The sequence below is a fragment of the Balaenoptera ricei genome, chromosome 6, assembly GCF_028023285.1.
Source record: "Balaenoptera ricei isolate mBalRic1 chromosome 6, mBalRic1.hap2, whole genome shotgun sequence".
Lineage (NCBI taxonomy): Eukaryota > Metazoa > Chordata > Mammalia > Artiodactyla > Balaenopteridae > Balaenoptera > Balaenoptera ricei.
The window spans coordinates 81,450,042-81,473,347 of NC_082644.1; positions in this window are offsets into that span (position 1 = coordinate 81,450,042).

The following is a 23,306-nucleotide window of genomic DNA, read 5'->3' on the forward strand; positions in this document are numbered from 1 at the left end:
CCCTCCCACCCTCCCTATCCCACCCTTCTAGCCGGTCACAAAGCACCGAGCTGATCTCCCTGTGCTATGCGACTGCTTCCCACTAGCTATCTATTTTACATCTGGTAGTGTATATATGTCCATATATACACTACCACTCTCACACTTTGTCCCAGCTTACCCTTCCCCCTCCCCGTGTCCTCAAGTCCATTCTCTAGTAGGTCTGCGTCTTTATTCCCATCTTGCTCCTAGGTTGATCACAAGATGGGTACAGCTGCTTCAAATATCCCATCATTACAGGGCAATCTCCAAACCAGATAGAATAGGGTGGGAGAAAAAGGAGCTTTCGTCATGGCTCTCTATTTTCAGAGAGGAGTCCTCAGAAGATTTCAGCAGAGTTCACTTTAGGTTTTAATGTCCAGAATCAGGTGATATGTCCAAACAAGACTCAGCTCTGCAAAGAACAACAGGATTGTCATGGTTGGCTTGGACAAATGTTATTATTTTCTAGGGCTGGGCACATCACCCCCCCAAACCACAATGGATTTTGTCTGGCAAAGAAGGAGTGGTGATGGTAGTGTATTAGTTAGGATTCTCTAGGAAACAGAATGAATATAAGATTATTAGTTTATCTGTCTGTCTGTCAGTCATCTATGCTTTACTATAATGAATTGGCCCACATGATTATGGAGGTGAGCAAGTCCCAAGATTTGCAGGGTGAGTCAGCAAGGTGGAGACCCAGGAGAACTGATGGCTCAGTTCTGAGTCCTAAGGCCTGAGAATTGGGAGAACCAGTGGTGTTGTACCAGTCTGAAGAGTGGTAGGCTCCAGGCTCAGGAAGAGCTGATTTTTCAGTTCAAGTCCAAAGGCAGGAGAAAGGCCAGTATTCCAGTTTGAAACCCACTAAATAGGGAATTCCTTCTTACTCAGGAGATAATCAGTCCTTTTATTTTATTCAGGCCTTCAACTGATTGGACAAGGTCCACACACGTTACGGAGGGCAATCTAATTATGTAGTCTATTGATTTAAATGTTAGTCTCATCCAAAAATACCCTCACAGACATCCCGAGAATAATGTTTGACCAAATATCTGTACACCCTGTGGGCCAGTCAAGTTGGTACATAAGCATCACAGGTGGCTAGGCAGGCAACCAAAAGTGTCCCCTTCAGAGGTAAGGAACATCATTATATAGCTTTTTTGGTGTTTTTAATAGTAGTATTTTCCCAAGAATGGATTATTGAGTTCAACTGATGGGAAACATTTCTAACACTTTTGATGTGTGTTTCCCAAATGTTTCCTTAAAAGACTTAAAATTTGCATAGTTTGTAGTAATGTTTCAGAACATATGATTCCTGCCTTATCCCCAGCATTAGGTTTCTTAAAAAACTGGTTACTTATTAGGTGCAAAATGTTACTTATTATGGCTTTAATTTTCTTTTTTTTTTTTTTGACAAATGGAATACATTTTTGTCATGTTTGATTATCTCATATTTGTATTTTCTTTATTATGCATTTCTCTAATGAAATCTTAGCAACTTAAATATTTTATAGGATTTTATATCTTATATATCAGTATATAATATATAAAAATATATGTCTCTATTCTTTTGCTATCCCTTTTCCTATTTGTGACATTTCTACCAACCTGCTACTTTCCTTTTTATTTAAACGTTGTTGCATTTTTCTTATTACACAGGTGTTTTAATTTTCTTAATCTTACCCATTTTGATCTTTTATAATTTATTCTTTTATTTTAATCTTCTTAGTTGTGATACTTTTCCTTCTTTCCTGTGATTTAATTTCAATCTGTTTAGAGTTTGTTATGGAATAAAGCATAGTTTTCTTAATATCATTTATTAAAGAAATGCTCTCATTGTTTTTATATGTTTATGATTTACAAATGTTATGGGTATGAATACATATGAATTTGGTGTGGAGGGGGCGCAATTCAGTCCATAATATTCCAATATAACTGTATTTGAAGATAGGGCCTTTAGGGAGGTAAAGTTAAATGAAATTATCAGGGTGGAGCCTGAATTCCATATGACTGGTGTCCTTACAAGAAGAGGAAGAAACAAGATAGATTTCTCTTTGTCTGTGCTCACAGAGAATAGGCCATGTAAGGACACAGAGAAAGTGGACATCTACAAGTCAGCAAGAGAGAGAGGTCTCACTAGAAACCAACCCTGATGGCACCCTGATCTTGGGTCTCTAGCCTCCAAGACTGGGAGAAAATAAATTTCTGTTGTGTAAGCCACCCAGTCTGTGGTGTTCTGTTATGGCAGCCTGAGTAGACTAACACAATAACAATCTTAGACTTATTGGGATCTTTTCTTGAGAAAAGATCTATAGTTGCTTCCATTAATATAGTCTATTAGTAGAGGTCTCAGTTTATATAAATGTATATGTAAACATAAAGTGCCATCACAGCAAAATTTGGTTATTGTTTTTATTTTATATTATATTTTGAGTGTAGTCTGCCCTTTTTTACATAATATTTTATTCAGGATATAAAATTATACTTTAAAACATGGTATATCAGTTTTTCTGAGTTTCTCTGTGGTATCTAACATAAAACATCATGGAGCAGAGTTTATAAACCAGTGTTTCCTGGTTCATCTAAAATGTAAGGGACCCACATGGCTCAGCATGTCTTCTTTGTGTTAGGAGCTAGGAAATGTGAGCGAGGGCAGATGAGGAGGAAAAGTGGCATTTCCTAGGGTCACTCTGAGGCAAATCTGACTAAGCTAAGATGGAGGAGTTGACATTTGCGATTGTTATCATTCTAAGTAAAGCCAAGAACTGAATGTAACTACTTAGCATTTTGATTCTATAAAACATCTAAATATTTTCTTACAGTGATTTCCACCTATGAGTGCACTATTTGGGTTAAATATTTTAAACACCTTTTTAAAAATACAAATGACTTTTAATGATTTGTTTAGCATTTACCTGGGCTCCTATTAATGCAAGATTCTCTGGGAGACAAAAGGTGAATTAGATGTTGTCCTCAATGAGGCTACAAGAACAGTGTAATGAATGAGAACATCATGTTATGAAGGTTGTGTTTCGGTTGTCTACAGGATGGACTCTTTTGTCTGAATTGGCTGGACAGTTCAGCTCAGCTGCAGACTGATTTTATGTTTTCTTCAATAGCTTTAATTGAGTAATCAATTGATGTGTTGGCCTTACATAGATGTGGCCCAAAATAAACAATTTCTTGCTCCAGAGTAGTTGAGTTTAGGCTATTCATTACCATTTAGGAAGAAAGAGTTTCCAAGAGAGAACAGAAATGATTCAGTATTTATGAGTTTATTTTGCTTTAAATTAGCAACTATGATGATGATGATGATGATAATAACAACAACAACAACAATAATAATAAAAGCTTAGGAGCAGATGGGAGATTTGCCTCAACTCTTGAATGCTTCTTAGTGCTGCCTCAGCACTGTGGAGGGTCCAGAAGGCTCAGTTGCTGATTGTGAGTCTTGGGCGTACATGGTCCATGTTCTTCTGAGAATATTTCTGGAAAGAGGTTATTGTTTCAGCATTAATACTAGTCTCACTACTCTTTGATCTTCCTCTTTCATCACACGAAGGACTTCTGGATGCTGTTCTTTGTTCAGACAAGGTTCAGCAAATCCCATTTTCAAATCTGATATTCGGGTCATCTAGATACCTCCAGGTCCATCAGGCCCCCTTTCAGTAGGGCTGAGTCAGCATGGCTTAATTTTTTCCAGACTCTAGGGTATTGTGTGATTTGAGAGACAGCAAGTCCAAGTATAGGAAACTAATAGAATGGAATAGAATTTTTTTTTGTTGGTCAGACTTAACTAAATTTAGTACTGATCCCTTGAGGAAGAAAGAAGAAAACCCTAATTCAACACCCAATTATTTTTAAAAAAGGATCTAAAGACATAGCAGGAAATTAGGCCAGCCAGTTTGACACCAGTTAAATCTCAGAAGCATTTTAAAAAGATCAAATGCTGGAACATTTAAAAAGCACAGCTTGATAACAGTCAATTAAGGAAGCCTCAGGATGTGGCCAGGAGATTTTAGTAATTTGTGTGTGTACAGCATGGATGGAAATTCTAAAAGGGATTGCCATGAGAATCAAGAAAAACATGGTAAAATTCATAAAGCAGGATATGGCTGTTTGACAAAGCCCTATGTTTTCCTTTTTTACTTAATAACTGAAGCATGGAATCCTGGGGACCAAAAAAGCCTGGCAAATTGAATTAATAGTTGAGGAAACTTGGGTATAAGTCAAATTCAATTTCACATTTTTAGCAACTTAGTTTTGCTCAAACTGCTATTATTCAGTGATAGTAAGATCTGGGGGGTAAAGCGATCTGGTTATGGTAGAATCATCTAGGACAGCGCTTTTCTAAGTGTGGTCCATAGGCTGATGCTGTTCTGTAAACTGTTATCTTCAGCAAGATAGGTGCAGAAATTAAGAATAAGTATTTATTTAGAAACTTTTATAGCAATGTGACCAAGTACTTTCCTGAAAACATGGACTTGAAATTTGTATATCTTTGCTTTTTTAAAAAAGTCAGTCTTAGCAATTAACTTTATTGTATTTTAAAAAATGATAGGTCTATGGCTTGTTGAAATAAAGAAATAGCCCTCCCCCACAAATAGTTTGAGAAGCACTGATCAAGAATTTTTAAAAAGAAATGGCATTTAAAGTATGATGTGTACCAGGTTATTAGAAAATGCCAACCTATTTTTCCTGTTAGTAAAAAAGTCCAAGCATGATTACCTTGAATACATTTATAAAATGGCTTTCAAAAATAGACATCTGAGGAAACTCATTGGGTTGAGAGATTACAGGATCTGAACAAAGTCTTTTGTCATGAGCTGTAGATGTAGCTAAGGCTACAGTATGAGGTGAAAGGTATATTGGATCATTGTTCCAGTTCTTCCGGCCTTCCCTGTGTTAGAAATATACATGTCCTTTGCCAGGTGATTTTGCATTTCCTGTGACTATATGTCAAGTATGTTACCCAGTCCCACTGATATCGGGCTTCACCAGGTGACTTGCATTGGACAATAGAATATGGGCAGAAGTGACAGTGTACCCGGTTCTGTAACAAAGCCTTAAAAGACATTGTGTATTTCTCTGGCTCTCTCTGGTTCGTGTGATCATCTTGAGAAGGGCATGCCCCAGCTGTCTTTGGCCCCTTCAGTATGAATCCAGGAATGAGACACTCAGAGCAAAGCTAAACCTAACCCAATGCAGCCACACTGCAGCCTGAGATAGAGTCATCCCTGCCAACCTACAAACTTATAAGCCAGAAAAATAACTGCTTTTTGTTGTAGGCCATCTAGTTTTTTGTTTTTTTTTTTTATAAATTTATGTATTTTTATTTTTGGCTGCATTGGGTCTTTGTTGCTGCATGCAGGCTTTCTCTAGTTGCGCTGAGTGGGGGATACTCTTTGTTGTGGTGCGCGGGCTTCTCATAGCAGTGGCTTCTCTTGTTGCAGAGCACGGGCTCTAGGGGCGCGGGCTTCAGTAGTTGTGGCACGCAGGCTCAGTAGTTGTGGCTCGTGGGCTTAGTTGCTCCGCGGCATGTGGGATCCTCCCAGACCAGGGCTCGAACCCGTGTCTCCTGCGTTGGCAGGCGGATTCTTAACCACTGCGCCACCAGGGAAGCCCGCCATCTAGTTTTGAGGTGGTTTGTTATACAGCATTACTGCCGAAATAGCTGGCCAGCACAGTTGGATTATGATACATTCCATAGCCAACAAATAGTCTTCGGTTTACCTTTCCAGCCTGGAAACCTCTTCTGCATGTCATTCTCACATATTCAGCTACCTATTTGACATTTCAACTTAGATGTCTAATAGGCAGCTCAGGTGTAACATACTCAAATCTGAACTCTTGATTCTCCTGCTCCAGTCCCAACCTACCCTACTTCTTGGTAAATGGCAGCTCTAGTCTATCAGTTACTCAGACCAAGGTCCTTGGGGTCATTCTTGATTTCTCACTTTTTTTTTTCATATCCCATATCTAGTGGGATGTGAAATACATTGAAATACGTCCTGAGTCTGACCATTGCTCATCCCCTCCATCTAGACTTCCCTAAGAAGCAGGGGAGCTGCCCTTTTCTATTTGGCTCTCAGTTCTGAGATCTGTTCTCTACGTGCCAGATGGGTTATCCTTCAAAATATAAGTCACATCGTCTCATTCTTCTTCTCCAAGTCCTCTCTTGCCTTCCCCACTCACTCAGACTTTCTTTCAGAGTCACTGTCGGGGCCTTACTGGCCCTACATGTTCTGGCCCCGAGTTTCTCAGATCTTACCCCCTCTCACTGGCCCCCCGTCACTCTGCTTTAGAGACCTGGCCTTCTTGCTTCAGGTAAGTACACTAAGTGGGCTTCTGCTGTGGAATCTCTCCTTGGAATGCTCTCTTCCCAGATATCTGCAAGTTTTGCTTTCTTGTTCCCTTTAGGAATCTGCTCACTTACCATTCCTTCCCTGATCCCATCTGGAATAGTAAAGACCACTACAGCATGTTACATATTTATGATTTATTGTCTCCCTCCGCTCACTAGAATGGAAGTTCTCCGAAAAGCAGAGACTGTCATTTACATGGCTAGATCCCCAGCATTAAGAACAGTCCTTGGCACACAGAAGGTGCTTATTAAATATCTGTTGGTGAAAGCATTAATTCAACATCTTTGGAAAGAATATGATTCTGTTAAGTTTTGAGTTTATTAAGTGTGAGTCAGGTATTCATGTGCTGACTGATGTTAGTGAAAAGTAAAAAAGACTCAACTTTCTGTTCTTAACAAGAAATTGATGTTGGCCGAATAGACAGAACAATATTTTGGTCCTGGATTTTAAAGACAAAAAGCACTTGGTTAACATTAGTATGAGGGGCATTTTAATTTTAACATTGAAGGCATGAAGATAAGTTACATTCAGGGTTTTTGGTTTATATGTGACATTCTATAAGGATTTTTTTGAAATCAATCCATTTTTGAACAAGGTCATTTACAGAGCTTGCTCATAGACAGAAGGTAAGAAAGAATTCTAGAAAGAATTCAGGGAATGTTAGAAGCATTTTTACTTTAGGGGGAAAAATAACACTTCCTCCAAGAACCTATGGGAAGATGAGGTTGGCCAGGTAGGAGGTGGTGACTGTCACTCTCAGATCTTGCCCACGCTGGCAGTTTTCTGGCATTTCGGTAGCACACGGTTTTGGTGAGGATTCAGTATGTTATTTCAGCAGCAGAATCTCTGCCAAGATCATGAAGGGAGTGCAAACTCCAGGAAATCTTGTAAAAGAAGCAAAAATGTTGTCATATGCTTGGATGTCAGGCCAGCTGAGGCAAAACTGCAGCATACCTAGACCCTAGTCCTACCACATATGGTAATTCTGGGTCTTCCATCCGAAGTTCCTGCTCAGAGGTGACAGGAACATAACTTCAGAATCGACTCCTCAGTATTAGGCTGCTAATCTCCACATGTATGTACACGTATCAGTCCTTTAATTATTTCTATAATTACAGTGTTGTAAGTGTTGCATAGGACTATGTGCACAGATACATATTACAAAAAGGCGAAAATGAAGGGAAGAATGATACCGTGTCTTTGGGGAAAAAAGTCTCTTAATTTTATTCTAACTTATTTTGTCTTAAGTGAACACAAAAGATGTTTAATTTTCTCTGGTGAAGGAAGGGGATGTAAATAACACTTGTTAAATAACTGTGCCAGGCACAATGCTAGGAGTTTCACATATGTTTCCTTGGTATAATACATAAATTTGTATCTTGTGTATAACTTCTTTGATTCCGGAGTGAGATATTCTCACAAATGCTTAGGCTACAGCTGAGACAAAAGCAAATTTCCCCAGACAGGCTACCTCAGACACAGAAATGTTAAGTGTTTTGCTTAAGACCACACAGCAAGTCTGGAGTAGGGCAAGGAAAACTGTTTCACTCTCATTCAGGATAAAAGCTTCCATGGAAGTGTCAGCTGTTATTGTAAGTTGCATGGACAATTTACACTCTGACATTTAGCAGTATTACAATGTAGGTTGTTCTGTGTGATGAATATTCAGTGAAACAGTTCTCTCACTGCCTCAGATAAGAAACTTTAAATTATTCAATAGCTTCACCTTAGTTCTTTTCTTTTGGCTTTTTCTTCCTGCATTCACAAGGACCCTTCGAAGGAAAGCCTAGTGCACTTTCTGGCCTTTGTGGAATTAGAATAGTGACATAAAGTGTTGCAAGAAGTGTGTTGTCGGGGAGGGGGAAGCGTAAGCTGGGACGAAGTGAGAGAGTGGCATGGACATATATACACTACCAAATGTAAGATAGATAGCTAGTGGGAAGCAGCCGCATAGCACAGGGAGGTCAGCTCCGTGCTTTGTGACCACCTAGAGGCGGGGGAGAGGGAGGGTGGGAGGGAGACGTAAGAAGAGGGAGGGGATATGGGGGTATATGTGTAGATATAGCTGATTCACTTTGTTACACAGCAGAAACTAACACACCATTGTAAAGCAATTATACTGCAATAAAGATGTTAAAAAAAAAAAGCGCGTGTTGTCCTTGTCCTGAACTCCCACACCCCTTATGGCTTCTAGATCAGGAAGAGCCTATAAGTGATGCCTGGGGTGGCTGTTGGCTGCCTTCAGCCCGATCTGCAGCAGCAAACATCATCACAAGCGCAAAAGGTACTGCCAGCCACCTGCCAGGGGGGCCTTGGGGCTTGGGCGAAATGTACAATGTTTGTTTACAGGAAGGGTGAAAGAAGAGGTTCTTCTTGTGGGATGTTTTTGAAAAATGGACCGTATATTTTTCTCCAGTGGAAATGCCACTTCTCTGATTCTTTTCCCTTCCATCTGTTTCACCTATATATGATCTCCATGCAGTCTTTTCTGAAGTACTGTGCAGTATTTGAAAATGAATTGAATCCTGAAAGTTTTTCTCTTTATTTTTTTCCCCCTGGTAACTGTACAAATCCATTAAGCATTTCTTTATTCCCTAGGGGTTGAGTGATTTATTATCCTGACCCTGCTGGTCAGATAAGCAAAAACCTAACTCAGAATGAACAACTGTCTCTGTTTCTTTGAGTGATGGGCAGAGAATTTTAAATAATGGTTGGTGTTTTTGAAAAATGGAGGAAAAGCAAGAAGAGAAAAATACTCGATTTTCACTTAACATTAGCTGTGGGGAGCTATAAGCAGAAAATTTTGTTTTTCTTCTACTCTCTGAAAATATGTTCTTCATTTATTTCCTTTATTGGAAATTAAGCACTTTCATTAAGAAAATGTATTAAGTTAGTAAATAATACAGTCCTCTAAAATGTTTTTACCCAGAGTTTTGTTCTTCCTTTCTTCTGTTTGTTTGTATTTAATTTGTTTGGTCTCAGTTTTCTTCTTTTTAACTTGGGGTGAGGGGGACTAGTAAGTGGTTTCTAGTTTCATTTATGGATTTGTTCATCGGTTGTTTGGATTACTTACTTTGTGCCAGGTTCAGTGTTAATACTCGAGAAAACAGGAGATGGGAAAATAAACCCTGCCCATAAGAAAAGGGCACGTGACCCAACAATTACCCACACATACACAGTCATACACTCTGATGAGGCAGCGATGGAGACGTGGGCAGTGCAAAGTGGGGTCAAAGAATATGCCAGGCACTCAGGCAGGGTTTCAGAAGTAATGATGTTTTTGTTGGGTCTTGAAAAATGTTTGCATAGTGTTAAAATATAAAGAAGATTATTGCTAACTAAGGAATTGCTAGCTAAGGAATATAACCACGCACAAACAAGGAGGACTGCTCAGATCTGGGCTAGAGCGAGATGCGGCTAGAGATGCTGACATTTGTCAGCATGTAGGTAGTGCAGTGACCTGGGAGGGATGCAGTCTGGAGTGAGAACATGAATGCTGAACGGGTATCTCTGGGGGATAGAATTGCATGTAACTAGTGGGCATGGAAAGAGATTCACAAAGAAAACTCAAGGGCTCCCCTGGTGGCGCAGTGGTTGAGAATCTGCCTGCTAATGCAGGGGACATGGGTTTGAGCCCTGGTCTGGGAAGATCTCACATGCCGCGGAGCAACCAGGCCCGTGAGCCACAACTACTGAGCCTGTGTGTCTGGAGCCTGTGCTCCGCAACAAGAGAGGCCGCGATAGTGAGAGGCCCGCGCACCGCGATGAAGAGTGGCCCCCGCTTGCCACAACTAGAGAAAGCCCTTGCGCAGAAACGAAGACCCAACACAGCCAAAAATAAATAAATTAATTAATTAAAAAAAAAAAAAAAAAAGAGAAAACTCAAAAGGTTGTACCCAGAGGTAGAAAGAGAACTGAGAGTGATACGACAGCTTAATAAGCAAACTTTTCATTTTGGAAAAATCTAGACTGAATCACACCCTATGGTTTTATCTTCTAGGTTACCAGTTTTCTGAACAGGTACACAATTAAATATTTAGTGTGAAAATACAAAGGACATGAATTACTGAACACTATTATGTTTTTAATTAATACTGAAGGCACACAAAAAAGACACCTCTACAAGCACTTACATTAAGATATGATTTAAAGGTATTTGACAACAATAAGATACAATTATCTCCCTATCAGATTGGCAAAGATTACAGAGATCAATACCACTCACATTATCTGGAAGGCCATCTTGCAGAGTATATAAAGATTTAAATGTGCCTAACCTTTGACTCTGAAATTCTACTTTCAGGAATTTATTTATTTATTTAGCAACATTTGCTTAAGATCTCTTTTTAAATTAATTTATTTAAGTTATTTGTTTTTATTTATTTTTGGCTGTGTTGGGTCTTCATTGCTGCGTGTGGGCTTTCTCTAGTTGTGGTGAGCGGGCGCTACTCTTCATTGCGGTGCGCGGGCTTCTCATTGTGGTGGCTTCTCTTGTTGTGGAGCACGGGCTCTAGGCACGCAGGCTCAGTAGTTGTGGCATACGGGTTCAGTAGTTGTGGCTTGTGGGCTCTAGGCACGGAGGCTCAGTAGTTGTGGTGCACGGGCTTAGTTCCTCCGCGGCATGTGGGATCTTCCCGGACCAGGGCTCGAACCCATGTCCCCTGCATTGGCAGGTGGACTCTTAACCACTGCACCACCAGGGAAGCTCAGGAATTTATTTTAAAGAAATAGTATATATACATTCTTTGTCCAACAATAAGAGACTATTGAAATACATTTCACTGTACAGTAGAATATTCCCTGAAAATTAAAATGACGAGTCAGAAATACATTTATTGACATGAAAGGATGTCCTCATATTATTGCTGAAGTATAAAAAGCAGATTGTAAACAGCATATATAGGTTACCTTATTTTTAATTTGCAGTACATATAGAAAGTGGCTGGAAAGATCTACATCAAATGTTAACTGTTTGTCTGGTGACAGTTCTCTAGGTGATTTTCACTTCATAATTTTATAACATTTTGTAATGTCTTTTGTGTTTTTGTTTTTACAGTGAGCATATATTATTTTCACAATCTGATTAAAACATTTCTAATTAAACTATCAAGTCATTGACTTGTAAATTCCATTGGCCACTACTACTGGAAAAAGACCAGTGCTTGACCATCCTTAATGGGCATATGAATCACCGGTGCAGACGTGTGTGTGATTCAGGAGGTCTAAAGTGGGGCCTGGGACTCTGCATTTCTTACAAGATCCCAGGCATTGCCTGGTTGTGGACCACATTTTGAATAGTAAAGTCTTAGTAAACTATAAAAACCCTGTGTTCCAAGATTTTATTGCTTTTGTTGTGCCTATTACAGGCAGAAACATGCATGGAACAGTAAAACACTTCTGGAAAACAAAACTGGAACAATTCTGTTATCATTTAATTGTTCTCTTAACTACTAGAGTAAATGGATTCCATCTCCATTCAGTCCAGAGATACCCAAGGTCCTCTTGAATTCATATGGCTATCCTGGACCACCTAAGCTTATAGTGGGGTCTTCTGTTCAAAATAGTCTGATTCTATAGAGCTTCTTGGGTAACATCCTCATTTGAAGCTTGCTACTCGTAAGTTTCTTTTGCTTAGAACATTAAATTGATGATTTTTGTCTGACAAAATAATCAATGCTTAAGTGTAAATATCTTCTTGGCTTTTGAGCCTTTTCCAAATTGCTTTAACTTCTTTTTTTTTGCATTTTAAAAATTGAAGTATAATTTATACATAACGTATTAGTTTCAGGTGTATAACATAATGATTCAATATTCGTGTATATTGTGAAATAATCACCACAAAGTCTAGTTAACATCCATCACCTTACATAGCTACACAAAATTTTTTTTCTTGTGATGAGAACTTTTAAGATCTACTTTCTTGGGAACTTTCAAATCTGCAATACAGCATTACTAACTATAGTCACCATGCTGTATATTACATCCCCATGACTTATTTATTTAATAACTGGAAGTTTGTCCATTTTAACCCCTTCACTCATTTCTCCAGCCCCACCGTCTGCCCACCACCAGTGGCAACCACCAATCCATTCTCCGTATCTGTGAGCTTGTTTTTTTTTTAAATTTTCTTTTTGTTTTTTTAGATTCCACATATAAGTGAAAGCACATAGTATTTGTCTTTCTCTGTCTGACTTACTTCACTTAGCATAACGCCCTCAAGTTCTATGCATGTTGTTGCAAATGGCAAGATTTCATTCTCTTTTTTAATGACTGAATAATATTCCATTATTTATATATGTACATACCACATTTTCTTTATCCATTCATCCATCAATGGACACTTAGATTGTTTCTGTATCTTGCCTGTTGTAAATAGTGCTGCAGTGAACATGGGGGTGCATGTATCTCTTTGAGTTAGTGTTTTCATTTTCTTCAGATAAATGCCCAGAAGTGGAATTGCCAGATCATATGGTAGTTCTATTTTTAATTTTTCAAGGAAACTTCTTACTGTTTTCCATAGTGGCTGTACCAGTTTACATACCCACCAACAGTGCACAAGGGTTCCCTTTTCTCTACATCCTCACCAACCAATACTTGTTTTTTGTCTTGTTGGTAAAAATTATAGCAGGAGTGAGGTGATATATCGCTGTGGTTTTGATTTTCATTTCCCTGATGATTAGTGATGTTAAGCATCTTTTCATGTACCTGTTGGCTATCTGTATGTCTTCTTTGGAAGAATGTCTGTTCAGATCCTCTGCCCAATTTTTAATTGGGTTGTTTGGTTTTCTTGCTATTGAGTTGTATGAGTTCTTTATATATTTGGTGTATTAACCTCATCAGATATATGACTTGCAAATATTTTCTCTCATTTTGTAGGTTGACTTTTCATTTTGTTGATGGTTTCCTTTGCTGTGCAGGAGGTTTTTAGTTTGATGTATTCCCACTTGTTTATTTTTTCTTTTGCTGCTTTTGCTTTTAGTGTCAGATTCAAAAAATCATTGCCAAGGCCTATATCAAGAAGCTTACTGCCTATGTTTTCTTCTAGGAGTTTTGTGTTTCTGGTCTTATGTCTTAAGTCTTTACTATACTTAACTACACTTTAATTTTTGTGTGTGATATATGATTGTGGTTGAGTTTCATTCTTGTGCATGTGGCTTTCCAGTTTTCCCAACACCATTTATTGAAGAGACCTTTCCCCATTGTATATTCTTGACTCCTTTATTGTAAATTATTTGACCATATATGTGTGGGGGGGTTTATTTCCAGGTTCTCTATCCTGTTCCATTGATCTTTGTGTCTATTTTTATGCCAATACTATACTTTTTGATTACTATAGTTTTGTAATACAATTTGAAATCAGGAAGTGTGATGCCTCCAACTTTGTTCTTCTTTCTCAAGATTGCTTTGGCTATTTGTGGTCTCTTGTGGTTCCATATAAATTTTAGTATTGTTTGTTCTAGTTCTTTGAAAAATGCCATTGGAATTTTGATAGGGTTTGCATTGATCTGTAGATTGCTTTGGGTAGTATGTTCATTTTAACAATATTAATTCTTCTAATCCATGAGTATGGACTATCCATTTATTTGTACCCTCTTCAATTTCTTTCAATAATGGCTTGTAGTTTTTAGTGTGTAGGTCTTTCATGTCCTCTGTTAAATTTATTCCTGAGTATTTTTTTCTTTTTGACATACCTGTAAATGGGATTGTTTTCTTAATTTCTCTTTCTGATAATTTTTTAAATGAATGTATAGAAATGCAACAGATTTTTGCATACTGATTTTATATCCTGTAATTTTACTGAATTCTTTTATTAGTTATAACAGTTTTTGGTGGAGTCTTTATATATAATATTATGTCATCTGCCAACAGTGACAGTTTAACTTCTTCCTTTCCACTCTGGATTCCTTTTATTTCTTTTCCTTCCCTAATTGCCCTGACTAGGGCTTCTAATATTATGTTGAATAAAAGTCGTGAAAGTGAGCATTCTTGTCTTGTTCCTGATCTTAGAGGTAAAGCTTTCAGCTTTTCACCATTGAGAATATTGTTAGTTTGGGGCTTGTCATATATGGCTTTTCTTATGTTGAGGTACATTCCCTCTATACCGACTTTGCCGAGAGTTTTTATCATAAATGGATGTTGAATTTTGTCCAGTGCTTTTTCTTTATCTATTGAGATGATCATATTATTTTTATCCTTCATTTTGTTAATGTGGTGTGTCACATTGATTGATTTGCAGATATTGAACCATCCTGGCATCCCTAGAATAAATCCTACTTGATCATGGTGTGTGATCCTTTTAATGTATTGAATTCAGTTTGCTAATATTTTATTGAGAATTTTTGAATCTGTGTTCATCAAGGATATTGGCTGGGCTGTAATTTTCTTTTCTAGTGACATTCTTGTCTGGTTTTGATATCAGGGTACTGCTGGCCTTGTAAAATGTGTTTGGAAGCATTCCCTCTTCTTCTTTTTTTAAGAAGAGTTTGAAAAGGATTGGTATCAATCCTCTTTGAATGTTTGGTAGAATTCACCAGTGAAGCCATCTGGTCCTGGACTTTTGTTTGTTGGGAGGTTTTTGGTTACCTATTCAATCTACTTACTTGTAACTGGTCTGCTCAGATTTTCTGTTTCTTCATGATTCGGTCTTGGAATGTTGCATGTTTCTAGGAATTTATTTCTTCTAGATTGTCAAATTTGTTCGCATATAATTGTTCATAGTAGTCTCTTATGATCCTTTGTATTTCTGTGGTATCAGTTGTAATGTCTCCTCTTTCATTTTTTATTTTATTTGAGGTCTCATTTTTTCCTTGTTGAGTCCAGATAAAGATTTATCAATTTTGTTTATCTTTTCAAAAAACCAGTTTTACATTTCAGTGATCTTTTCTACTGTCTTTTTAGTCTCTATTTCATTTATTGCTCCTCTAATCTTTATTATTTCCTTCCTTCTACCAATTTTGGGCTTCATTTGTTCCTGTTTTCCTAGTCCCTTGAGGTGTAAATTTAGGTTGTTTGAGATTTTTCTTGTTTCTTGAGGTAGGCATTTATCTCTATGAACTTTCCTCTTAGAACTACTTTTGCTACATCCCATAAATTTTGGTATGTTGTATTTCCGTTTTTGTTTTTCTCAAGGTATTTTTTGATTTCTCCTTTGATTTCTTCTTTAACCTGTTGGTTGTTCAGTAGCACGTTGTTTAATCTTCACATATTTGTGAATTTTTCAGTTTTTTTCTTGTAATTGATTTCTAGCATGTCTATAGGTTATTAATTTTAAAAAATGAATAAAGCAGCAAATTCACTCCAGACAGGGTCAAGAGAGAGAGATTTTCCCAAAATATGTCAGACTCTGCTACCAACACAGCTATCTACTCAGGTTTTAGTCAAATCTATCCCCTATTCTAACTTATATTATTAAGCTCACACAAATTAATTTAATAGTTTTGCAATTCAGTTAAAGGGCTAATCTAATTTTCAAAAAGAACCCAAATTGCTAAATGAACCCTCTCAACCTGCTTAACTAACCAAAATTTCTATTTTATATTTATTGTTCTTGCTAATGAGCTAACTAATAAAGAAATTGGTATTAACAAGATTTATTTCTAAACCTATAGTTTTTGTATTAGTAAAGGACACAACTATGGCAATACGCCATGTATTGATTTATTGTTAATTCACTTATTTGATATAGTTTGTTTGACTACAACTTGGGTTTCTTTAGTGTAAAGTAGTTCTTATGCAGTTGGTAAATAAAGAAATGATGTCAGCAGAGACAGATTTACCTTAAAGCTAAGAAGCTTTTTGTTCACGTGATGGTGTGTTTTTATAACATTTACTAAAATAAGGTACATAGTTTAACCTCCATAAATTAAGTTTTCTATCTGTCTCTCGTCCACCCTCCCCCCTTTCCTGTTAGCCTTTTCTGTGAAATATGCAATAGCTGAAGTTTGGGAGTTGGTGCCTTTGTAATGAGCAACCAGTGAGGTTTGGGAACTGGTGGATCAGATCTAGAAGATACCAAGAGCAGCAATTCAACGAGAGCTAGGGATACATTTTTAAAATAATTAATGACTGGGCTCTTGGGTCATTAGATAATCCAGCTAATAAAAGGAAGGAATAATATGAACACATTGGAGAAGTGTTTAAATTTCCTGTTGACCTGACACAAAAGATGATCATTGACAAAGATAACATAAAACTCATAATATGGCACTAGAGAGATGACAACTAACTTGTTAATGGATGTTTAAAATTCCAAGAATGTTTAAGAGTTGTCATTGCATGGGGAAACTTGAAGAGCTCTGTGATCCTACATATATAAAAGACATTTGATATTTTCCCAAAGTTAGCAAGAATTCTAAACATGTATAAGACTTTACAGTAACAAATCATGGAGCTGAAAAAAATGTTTCTAAACTTTCAGTAAGGAAAAGCAAGTTTTGGACCACCTTGATTGAGGAGGGACTGAATTTTATTTTCTCTAAAGAAAATATTAAATTTTGTCTTCATGCAAAGAGACAAAGTGGACATAAACAAAAATACAATTAGCTAGTATTATAGAGGCAGTCCAGGAAGTTAATTAGTAAAAGTATGTATTTCTTCTGGATCTGTAAAGTTCTTGGCAATTATCAGGATTTTAAAAACTATTAATTGTTGTGATTTACTTGCCCGCTATTATAAATGAATAGTCACTTTTCAACCAAATTTTACATTTATAATTTTGCATTTTTTTTCTTAAAGAAGGATCTTAAAAGTATAGAAGCTTCATGTCCCATAAAACATAGATATGTCCATGATATCAGAATAACTTGAAAGTCTAGTTGGCTTATATGGGATGTTTTTTAGCATATTAATATTTTGAAGCCAAGAGCAAGGGTCTCTGCAGGAACTCACCTGCTAGCTCGCCGGAGAAGTAGTACTTGGCCTGCCCCCCTCTTTTTCCCTGTGTGACCGAGGTCACTGCACTTGGGTTCAGGGGATTCTTCAGAGCTGAGCAACCTAATTAAATCTGCCCACTTCTCCATGCAGATAATAATCAGCCTTTCGGAGTCTTGGGTTGCAGCCGGGCAGGGGACAGCAGGTGCCAGACAGGAGAGAGCTGCTCTGTGAGACATGGTACCCCCGGCACTTGGAGCTTGGGTTTCACCTTGCCCCCTGCACATTAGGGCAATGGCGGCATGGTGAGTGACTTGTCGGCTCCCACTGGCTGTGGAGCCAGGGAGGCGAGAGCGTGTGGCTGCCATCGTGGAGCCATTTAAGGGCTGTGACTGTTGTTGCTCTCTCTGTAATAATAGACTGGATATTGCCTTTTAGACTGAAGGAAGGGAGCAAACCCCACCAGATTTTGTGTCTGTTTTATATCAGCTTTCAACCTTAAACAACTCTATTAAGTGCTCTTTGGGTTACACTGAAATGCTTGAAGAACCTCATTACAGAGGTTAATTATCATGGCATTTGATAAAGGGGAAAGATGAATCTGGCTGGGAGAATCCTGTTCTCTGAGTGCTGATGCTGCTGGTGTGGATTTCAGCAACCACTAGAAGGTGCATTTTGCATTTCTTGCTGAGGTACTTTGCAAGAAAGGAAACTGGAAGGGGCAGCCAGGAAAGAAAAAAACTACCACCGATCTGTTTTCTTTTCTGAAATTGTAAATTACATAAAAAAAGAAATTGAAACATGAATAGACAAAGGCTTTGTTTATTTATTGCCAGGAGAGACCCATTAGGATGCCGTGCTGTGTTTCCATGGCATTGTGGAGACATAAACAGAAAACACGGGCTAATGCATTCAGTTAGGCACAGATTTTAAAGTCTAATGTGCAATCTAAATATATATCACATGTATCCTTGCTATTTATTTATCTATTGTATATCCAGCAGTGAGAGGGAGACTGCCTAACTAATGGGAGCTGTGATCCATTTGTAAATGTGCCTACACGTTCAAGCCTTCAACCTTTGATGTGTGTCTATGGCTTCTCCATGTTCTTTGTTACCTTGCAATCCCTTCTTACCTACCTTTGCCTTTTCTAGACTGGAGGCAGCAAACACAAATGCCTTAATTCACCTTCCAGGCAGGTAACCGAAAGGAGGGAAGCGAGTTAGGATAAGTGTAGATGAATCATTGTGAGTGTTGAGGATGCAGCAGATTGGAGAGTCCATGCTCTCTTGACAAGCAACAATTCTCAACAAGCACAAATGTAGGTTTATTTCATAAGATCTGACAAATTTTCAAGAGAATCCGTAAATCTGCATTTTTACTGATCCGGCAGATTTTCAAGAGAATCTGTAAATCTGCAGTGTTACTTGAAATTTATTGATTAAAAAATTAGTATATTTGTTGGTCAAATGCACTAGAGCAGGAAGAGTACAAGGGCTGCCAGTTTATGACATCTGATTTGTGATAATGACTTTGCTGTTGGCTTTTGTCTTTTTAAGGCTTTACCCGTTCAGCAGTGCGGATTGCACACTGCATATAAAACAGCTGTGTCAATGTCAGAGCACAGCCTAGAATCTAGGGCTTTGACTCCTACTCTGGTGCTCTTTCCTCATTTTCATAGTCGATTCTTGCCTGTTGATTCTTTAGAACTTTCAGCTGGCTTCCTCCAAGAAAAGCATTAAGCAGCAGGGAATAGAAAATCACAAACCTAAAGTAGAGAATCATGTGGCATCAGTGTTCCAAAGAGCTCATGTTGTGTGAGAGAACACTGATCAGAACAGAACAAGAGAGTGTGACTTCATACTATTAAAGGCCATGCTTACAAATAGGGTGAATGCCACTCAAGAAGAATTCATTTCAAGCCAGGTAATCATAGAACCAGAAAATAGTGCTCTCCAGGTTCAGGGATGCTGCTTATAATTGTTACTGTCTGCATGAAATCAACTGGTATCATTTGGGTCCCATCCTCAATTTCAGGAATATTGGGGTATTCCTATACTTGGGTGTCTGTCTTTAAGGGGTAGAGAGTAGAGTGAGAGAGAAACCTGTATTCTATGCTCCTTTATAAGCAAATATGACAAAGTTTTACCTTTTTTCTTAAGCTCAGGTATGAAGTAGATTTTTTTTTTAGGGCAGTGTGGTTTGACAAAGACTAGCTGAGAAATACAGTATAAGTCTTCAGAAAAAGAATATGAATCCTTATTCTTGGAATCAAACAAGAAATCAAAAATATTGTTTTGGAGATAAATGTACTTATTCCATCTCTAACAATAAAAATGAATTATTTGAAAAACGAGTAAACAGATGAAATAATTAGCTTGAAAAATATCAAAGCCTTCTCTTGAATTGTACTTTCTTTCTTTTGTACTTGATTTGCCTGAAATTTTGCAACCATGGTGGAGGTCACTATTTTGGGTCAACTCCCTTTGCCTTTTGCTTTTCATGGGCTCATGCTTACACTCTGGTGGGGAGCCACTTTTTCTTCTTAGGTCTTTCTTGTTCCTTTTATTCTCAAAGGTCCATTAAATAGGAAACACCTTATTATAGCTGCAAAGTGAGTGTGCTTCTTACTCACCCCCTGGCCTGTCACAAAGAGGGTCTGGTTTTCTGTGAAGATGATCCCCTTGCTACCCATATCACAGTGCGCTTGGATTACCTGCCAAGTGCTTGCTGTATAAATTATAGCTGCCTGGTGGGAGCTTTAATTCACATGCTTGATGTTTTTAAAAAAAGTATGTTCAAGGTTGAACTCCATAAATCTAAGTTTTTTGACTGGGTTATGTCTGCTCTCATTTTTCCTTTCCTTCGTCTTGTGTTTAGAATTGAATCATTTTTAGTGGGAAAGGGAAGAAGATGCAGAAACTCCATGAGACAGAATATTGTGTTTTGATGAATCTCAATTAATAAACGCTGAGTTACCATAGAGATATAAGATCTATTAGCATAGATTATAGGCTAGTACTTATTTATGTGTTTATTCAGAAGAGCCAGCCCTCCTAAACCTCAGCTTTGGCCCTCAGGATTGCCTTTTCTATTTTGCACACTCAAGTGCATGTGTCCACTGGTATACATGAACATTGGTGTACGCAAATTTAGTTACAGGCCACCAAGTTACTTATCATTGAGAAACAGAAAATGATAAGCATTTACTTGGTGCCTAGTTTCAAGTTTGGCAGTATCTTAATTCCGTTACCAGTTTTCTTGCCTTGTCTTTTCTCTTCTTACAACAACTAAACATAGATTGAATTTCCAGATTAGATAGTTGACAACCTGGACAAAGGGGAAATTGATCCACAGGATTGGGGATTGGAGACAGACACAGACAGCATGAGAAAGCCATATCAGGTCTAGAACAGTGCTTGGAATAGGATTGGAGAGAAAAGTTTTGCCAGTAAGTAGTTCTAAGGAGAGGACAGAAGAATGAAAGAATCACTGTGAGGTTGAGTGATTAGTGGAGTGAGATTAGAATTAAATATGATGACATGAAGTAACTAAACATACTATTTTATTATTTTTTTATTGGAGTATATTTGATATACAATGTTGTGTTAGTTTCAGGTGTACAGCAAAGTGACTCAGTTACATATATATTATATATTCTTATATATATATATTTTATATGTATTTTCAGATTCTTTTCCATTATAGGTTGTTACAAGATATTGAAAATAGTTCCCTGTGCTATACAGTAGGACCTTGTTTATTTTATTTACAGTAGTGTGTATCTGTTAATCCCAAACTCCCAATTTATCCCTCCCCCGTCCCTTTCCACCCCTGGTAACCACAAGTTTGTTTTCTATGTCTGTCTTGTAAATAAATTCATTTGTATCAATTTTTTAGATTCCACATATAAGTGATATCATAGGATATTTGTCCTTCTCTGACTTACCTCACTTAGAATGTAATCTCTAGGTCCATCCATGTTGCTGCAAATGGCATTATTGCATTCTTTTTATGGTTGAGTAATATTCCATTGTGTGTATACACACACACACACACACACACACACACACACACACACACACCCCCACCCACGTCTTCTTTATCCATTCACCTGTCCGTGGACATTTAGGTTGCTTCCATGCCTTGGCTATTGTAAATACTGCTGCTATGGCAAACATACTGTTTCAAAGTACTGCCTTTGAAGAGAGTCTCTTATAGCTGAAGACCCTTTCTTTGCTGCTGGATAGCATACGTAAATTAGATTCAGAAGTCTGGGCGAGAGAGAACTTGCTCTGCATAAGAAAGAGAGGAAGCAGTGGAGGTTCTAAAGAGAAAGGAAGGGCAGAGAAACACCGAGGGGTCTGGGGAATGGGAATTAAATTGGTGAGGCTGGACCCAGCTCAGGGAAAGACAAACGAGGAGACAGCTGAATGGCCAGAAGAAACCAGACAGGGGAAAACAGATGTGTCTGAATGAATTTGTAGACTTCACTCTCAATAATGTGATGTAAAGCCTTTCATTTGCCATGTCTTTGGTAGTTCTCCATGGTTCCTGAATGTTTTGGGAGTGTGTGGGTTACTTTTGCAACCTGTGAGGAGGTGCTGAGGTTGGCATTAATGTTGAAGGCAAAAAAAATAGAGTCTCTAAGCAGGAGGAAGCCTACCTGGATTGAGAAGATAGCAATAGTACCAATGACAACGATGACGATGACATTGATGATGACAGTGATAATCCTATGAGCTGTCATGTCTTGAAGGCCTACTGTGTTCCAGATACTTCACATACATTTTAAAATTTAATTTTCATGACAACTCTGTGGAATTGCAACTGTTGGCATCCTGTTCTATCCCTGTCTTCACCCAGCCCTCTGGATTGTTCTGAATCCTTTACAGGGCACCAGGAGAGAGAAAATCCTCTTTCTTGAGCTCCAGGTTGCTTATTTTTGGCATTTCCTTCTAAGCAACGTCAATGGCACAGACTTGACGCTAGAACCTAAATTTATTCCCCAACACTGACTAAACACTGTCAGTAGAAGTAGTTACAGGTAAATGACATTTAAAGCTCTCTCCTAGATGTATAGCTTCATCTTAACACTTTAATTGGTAACTCATTTTGTTCGCCTTTATAACATTCACAAACTTCTTCCCAGATTCTTTTCCAGGTAGAGCTAAGTAGACTCTGGTGCAACCCATAATTATAGCTTATTTTATTTTCACATGGTGCCTCATTATAATGCAATTTTCATTCATCAGAGGCATCTTGCCAGGGCACCTGGGTATTGGAGTATGCTCAGTACAGACTAAACCAAGAACATTAATTTGACTGAGTCGTTTCTGTCTTTGCTCTTGGCTACCCTCTCTCTGGAGGTAAAAGAATGCAAACTTTCCCTCTGTTTTCCTGTTTTCTTTCCTTATTTTGTCTCCCCCCACCCAAGGACGGGCTGCCCTGCAAAGTTTCTCCTGAATAATCTCCTCTCCTCCCAAACCATAGGTTATCCTCTGATCAGTACTTTACAGTGATTCAATGATATGTAGAGGTAATATCGTTCCCCATTATACAGATGAGACTTAGGGAGGTAAATAAGCCATTCAAGGTCACACAGCTAGGAAGAGATAGAACTAGAATTCCAGTCGGAGTCTATCTGCCTCCCAACACCAGCCTCTTTCTTTCCTATTCTGGCTCCCTTCACCGGGTGCAAAGGAGTTATGAAGGGCAGCCTACAAATTATGGCAACTCTCTCCCTACACCATGAGGGCCTAGGCTGGACAATTTGGGGGCATGGGGTAGCCAAGCATGTAGTATCATGGAGCTAAATTGCAACATCTATTTATCACATTTCCCTGAATTGTTTTCAGTTTAAACATTCTTAAAATTTAAAAATATAAAATCACCATCTAGGTTTAAGTTAGTTCTAGTAAAAGTTGCAGTTGACATTAAATGTTTGTAATAATGCTTACATTATTGACTATTTTAAGTGAGAATTCAGGGGCAACACACTTTCCATACATCTTTCCAAAGTTCAAGTGCAAACTCTCCCCACCAAACTTACTG